The 6,000-nt window shown below is 28.1% G+C and overlaps 1 protein-coding gene and 2 long non-coding RNA genes across 4 annotated transcripts in view; 2 read left to right on the top strand and 1 right to left on the bottom strand.

The window, feature by feature from the left end:
- LOC136087418 (uncharacterized) overlaps positions 1–644 on the top strand; it is a 4,309-nt gene extending 3,665 nt beyond the window's left edge. The window contains exons 2-3 of one of the 2 annotated variants that reach the window (XR_010641783.1): positions 1–154; positions 506–644. The exon at positions 1–154 is cut by the window's left edge and continues 13 nt beyond it. This is a non-coding gene — a long non-coding RNA (uncharacterized LOC136087418). The other variant, XR_010641782.1, reaches the window with a different exon arrangement.
- The window catches only part of LOC136087416 (uncharacterized), a 33,181-nt gene that overhangs the window by 18,338 nt on the left and 8,843 nt on the right, over positions 1–6,000 (bottom strand). The window lies entirely within an intron of this gene.
- LOC136087417 (uncharacterized) lies at positions 2,688–5,230 on the top strand. Its single transcript, XR_010641781.1, has 3 exons — positions 2,688–3,214; positions 4,638–4,727; positions 4,870–5,230. It is a non-coding gene; the product is annotated as an uncharacterized LOC136087417 (long non-coding RNA).

The raw sequence follows: 6,000 nt of genomic DNA, 5'->3' as shown, positions 1-6,000 counted from the left end.
AGAGGAGTGGGAGGAGCGACTCCACTAAAATAAGTTAAAAATGTTTTGAATGCTATTATGGAATACAGGCATTATTGAGTGAGGATGGAAGAAAAGAAAAAAGTAAATTTACAAGCACTTCTTATTATAAATGCATAAAAGATGAGCATTGAATGTGAGTTTGTAGCTATTACATCTTATATAAGGCTGAAATATTTTTGTTAACAGTAAATAGCAGAACGTAAAAAAGTAGTACATTGCTCATTTTCTCCTATTCATTATTTGCGAATATATTTGCAGTCGTTTGTTATTTTATTTTAGTTTTTTTATGTAGGACTTTCAAAAACTCATTGCAAGTATTTCAATTTAAATTTTTATTATGGATGTCTTTTAATTTGTTGACTTTTTGGAAATCAAATTCAAAAGCAAAGTTTCTATACTTTGCTTTTGAAATTAATGGGTTTTTTTGATTTTTAACATGCTCTATGATTGACAGACAATTTTGTGATAAATATTATTTGTTTAGATACTATTGTCGGTGACAAAATTGGTTATGATGCAAGCAACATCAAGGGTGCCATTGGCGACATATTAAAACGAGCCAAAAAATAATGTTTTTGCTTAATTGTATTTATATATTAATATTTTCAAAATATTGCTCTTTATTTTTTTGTAATGATTTGTGTCAATACTGGGATTTAATTATTCATGAAGTAACCATATTATTATCCTAATAAGAGTTGCGAATCGTGTTGAATCCCAAAAACACGTGTATATTAAATTTAGTCATTGTGGAAAAAAAAGACTATTTCTTATATCAAGACTGTTTTTTCTACTTGCTAGAAATGGAGTTGGTATGAGAATGAGCTGAATAAAATTAAAAGCTGAATAAACAGACAAATTTAGACGTCCAAAAGCGTCTATCGCGGACCTCCGAACGGACTATTTTGGACGTCTTTAGACGTACTTTATAAGTCCTAAATGGACGGACGAAAGTCGTTTCATTTGGTGCGTCCACGGACGTCTATTTTGGACGTCCTTAAACAAACTATGGACGAACGGACCATTTTGGACGTCCTTAGACGTACTATGGACGTCCTAAGACGTACTATGGACATCCGTGTGCCCATTGGGAAAGTATGCCAAACCTACCGCATCATTGTGCTGAAATTACCGTACTAGGTAGCTAATTTCGTTAATTTTGAGTATTCTGTAAAACAAATTTTACATAAAATTTTATAAAAATTTTTTTTAACTGTTATACTTTAAATATATCTGCAGGGTGTCGATATGCATGATTTATTTACGTTATAAAAGCAACCATTGTCTATACACAAAAAAATACCCTATAAATAAATCCAGTTTTCGTAATTTAAAAACCGGTTTTCGAATGTGTCAAATATATAATAAAAACCGGTTTTTTAAAACCGATTTAAAAAAAACGTCAAAAAAATCTCAATTCACGCTATCCATAACAGAATGGGGAAGAGGGGTGTTAAAAAATTTGAAAATAATTGACATTGACGAATGGGGTGTTGAGATCAAAATGATGTCAATTTTATAAAACCTTTTTTCAAAAAAAAAAAGGTTTAAAAAAAAATCGATAAAAAATAAAAAAAATATTATCATTTAAAAACTAGCATCATTTTTAAAGTGGGGACAATCAAAAATTTATAGTTTGACAATAGGGGAGAGGGTCAAATAACCTAAAAAAATTACTGACATCGTTTAAGGAGGGCCCTTAGTTATGAATAATGCGTCTAACCTATAAAAAATGTATCTGAGCGAGCAAAAAAGTTAGCAGTAATTCTAACACAGTTGTTTTAACATAATCGATTCAATATACTTGTTATGATATTAAAAACTCATTAACAAAACTCTCTAAAGTATTTTATTTTAAATTTTTAGAAAATATTTTGTAAAATTTTTAAAATGTACATAATTGCAAACGTACCAAACGCCAGATAACTAAATATTTCTGAAAAGTAGGGATAGCTTTTTTACTTATTTTGATGTAAAAATGCGAATTACTTTATTGCGTAAATTAATCTGTGCCCACTCCCCCTCCCTATTTTTTTTAGTTTTGACCGGATTTAGTGTATTTTATAAAAATGTTTTAATAATTTTTAAATGACTTATAACATCGCTAAAATTATGATTTTTATTAATTCGTAACTTTCGTTTTAAAAGTTTCGTTTGTTTTGCATTAGATTTGATCACGTGACCTAAATAAAACCGAACAATAACATACAACAATAGCTTTTCCAGACCATGGTTTATTTCTATTGACTATGGTCAATAGAACCATGGTCTGGAAAAGCTATTGTTGTATGTTATTGTTCGCTTTTATTTAGGTCACGTGATCAAATCTAATGCAAAACAAACGAAACTTTTAAAACGAAAGTTACGAATTAATAAAGATTTTGAAATTTATCTTGAATTAATATATTTAAATCATTCTTTTTCTTTATTATTAAATAATATTGGTTCCTTTCTATTGTCAATGGTTTAAAAATTTAGTTAATTTAAAATGTATATTCTATTTTTTTAAATATAGAATATAATTGAAAATTATATTATATATTTAAAGAACGTTTAAAAGATAAATCCAAAATTGTAGTGGATGACAGTTTTTACTTTTTCTCAAAGATTTTACTTTAAAATTTTGATCATCGTTTTTTACAGTTATATCTTTAGCTAATGAAAATGTAAAAACTCTAAAATAAAGTTCTATCATTTTTTCTAACAAATTAAGCTTAATTTCTTTATCAATGGACACAAACTTCACATCATCCACAATTGAGTTGTAAAAACTTATAACATTAGGATCCTTTAATAGGTGTTTTGTTAAATTTTTAATTTCATTATTTCGGAGGATAGCAACTGAAGTTTCTTGTCTAAAGTGTTTCTCAGCTTGCAAGAAAATTTGATAGCATCTTCAGATACTGCTGTCAAACCCCCTCTGTTGTGGGCATTTATTAACTTCTCTGAACTTGAAACTTCTTTAGTTATTTGAAGTAATGCAATTATATAATGCAATAAAATAATGCAGTTATAGTTTGATTGCTTTGACTTTGGTAATTTTTTGTTATTTTTTTCCTTTTTAAGTAGATATCATACTACATACCCGGAAAAATATTTCAATCCATCCACTTCATGTGTTGAAATTTTTTAACTTCAATTTTCTTTGAAGGAAAGCTTTGAGATAGACAAGATGGAAACTTGAGAGCTCTAGGTAAGGTTCATAATTTAAATATTGTCCCTGTGATTTTCCCCATAATAACTTTAGATAATGTTGTGACACCTGTTTGTATATTATGTTACGAGTTGTGTTAAAAATGTATAAGTTATTGTTGGAGTGTAAGACTTTAGATTGTCAAGCTTCTTTGTTGCATAATGAGAACGTGAGAACAAAAGAATTGTGGACTGCTAAAAGCGTTAAATGTTCTAAAACAGCAGAAGCTTTGCGTTTATTAGGAAATCAACTTCTAGGCGTTGCAAATCTACAGGTGGATTGGTTAGCTTTTAATAAAAATATTTCTGAATTATAGTGCATATCCATAAACTCCTCCAATAAAAAAAAACCTGTAAACAGCAAGAAATGTGTGCAATTGTCAGGTGTTTAATTACAAATTATGATTGTAACAATGATTGGGTGCAGTGTGGTACGTGCCAAAAATGGTTTCATCAATTTTGTAAAATTATCAGTGATTCTGAGAAAAGTGTGTATTGTGTGACACAAGTACGAGAGTTTAGCACGTAAGGGTGAAGATAGAGAATGCCTTGATTTTTATATTTCTGAAACAATGTCTTTTATACACGCACAACGCGAAGTTTTAGACATTGAGTATATTCAATTGCATGGAGTATGAAGACCTAGAAAAAATATCCAAAAGTAGCATGGAGACTTATGAGAGGTCTCTTAATAAAGCCCTTGAAGGTTTGAAGGTTGTACTTGTTAGTAATTATTGCAACATAGTATTAAGAAACAACTATAAACTTTGTAATGTTATTGATGATGAAGCAATTAAAAATATACTAGTATGTGTGTTTAGTGTTTTTAATAAGTTGCAACCTATTATTTTTAAGCAAAAATTTCATTCTGATGTCGAAATCACCGAGCTTCATCTATATATAAATTTATTTACTATTGCTTGCTTTCCAAAAAAAAGTATTACTCAAAAAATGCATGAACTTGTTTTTAATGTGCGATTGTTTATGAAATTCCATAGAATATTGGGTTTCTGAGTGAAGTGGAAGGAGAGTGTTTCCATAATAGCATAAATAAGGAATTAAGATAGTTGCATTCAGCAAGAAATCAGGAGCAGAAGCTGCGTCTTGTTATAAAATGTTTTGAATTGTGCAGCAAAGTGAATAGGAAGCTTCAAGCCTCTAAAACGAGAAAGTATATTGTGTGTTCTGAGCGTGGCAGAAACTCATTTTATAGACAAAGTCTTTGCCTTGTTTGTGGTTGTCAAATTTAGTTTAAATACTTAAAAAATTAAAAACAAAAAAATTAAGCTTTTTACATCTAAGATAAATTATATAAGATCTTTAATTCATTAATAGGAGAATTTTCTTCTGTTTTAATTTTAAGTCTGTGTAATGTTAGTTTAAAATATTATTTTTTGTTATATTAATTTTATATATTTGGAAAGTGCCATTCTATTCCTATCTTCAGAAGTTAAATATACCAATGCAATACCTTCGCTCAGGTTAAAGAATGGAATATAACTCTAGCAACAAATGTATGTCAAAATATAGCTTACTATTATAACTTGTGATCAGAGCAACTTGTATGTTTGTAGGATATGATCTTGTGTGTTTGTGTAGTTAATTTAAAAAATGGATTGTCCTTCATTATATGTAACATTTTTTTTAATATATTAGATGTCTATTCGATTATTATCACCAGAAGTTAGTTCTACCTAAGCAGTACCTCTGCTCTACATACCTACTCTCTGGTTAAAGAATGGAATATAAGTCTCATATATTTTAAGTTGGTGTAAAAATTTTGTTTAATAAATTAAGAATTTGTAAACGTAATTGTCACAATTTTGAATAGAGCAATTGTTCTTCTGGTTTAGAATGAAGTATAAATTTAGTATCAACTGGGTGTACTAAGATAGTTTACTACTTAAAGAACTTATCAATGGACCAACTGACTATAAGCTCAGTTTTTAAAACGAATTATCAAAAAATTTATATTAGGTATTTGTATATTTAAAAAACACTTTGTTTTTTGTGAAAAGAGATTATTGATTCAAGCCCCATAAAATAATTCTACTACCAAAAGCGAGGTTAATTCAAATACTTTAACTCAATTTTAGTCATGAATTATTTTATTAGACTCCGTGAGTCTTTATTTATTAACAACCTAATACAATATTATTAGAACTGTATGCACAATAAGAAATAAAATGTTGAAGTTTTTTAAATGCTTGAGCTTTAAATGTTTAGACTAAATATTCCAAAATCGAAATCTGGCTATATTTTGTAATGCAATGAATTTATCAGCTCAGTGAAATTATTTTCTAAAATAAGAACTTCTAAATTTAAAAACCTACTCATTTAACGGCTAATCCCCCTTTAAACGAAATTTTTCATTATTTTGCGAAAGTTCCGGTTTGCTTTCAGGCTTCAATTAAGTCAGTTTTAATAAAAATTTAACAGATGAGTAAGGTTTTTTTATTTTTATAATATTCAAACAATGAGTGTATTTGATAATAACTATTAGAAATATATTTTCTGATTTTTTTGTTGATAAAGTAACATTAAATTACTAAAATTCAGCCAAGTTCATCATTTGTCGCGTTTATTTTAAACTAAAAGAAGGTTTTTTACTAATGCATTAAATGTCGTAAGATGAAACATTATATTGGTGTTTTTTTTCTGTTTACAAAACAAAAAAATTTTCTTCTAGTATTTCAAAAGTTATAAATGTTTTAGTAAGACCCCCTTAAATCAATATTTTCAAAAAATAACAAGAAGCCGTAAAGCTAGGTTTGAAACAGCCGTGCT

This window comes from Hydra vulgaris, chromosome 11 (assembly GCF_038396675.1).
Source record: "Hydra vulgaris chromosome 11, alternate assembly HydraT2T_AEP".
Taxonomy (NCBI): Eukaryota; Metazoa; Cnidaria; class Hydrozoa; order Anthoathecata; family Hydridae; genus Hydra; species Hydra vulgaris.
Note: the sequence above shows the minus strand (reverse complement) of the source record. Positions and strands in the feature narration are given on the sequence as shown.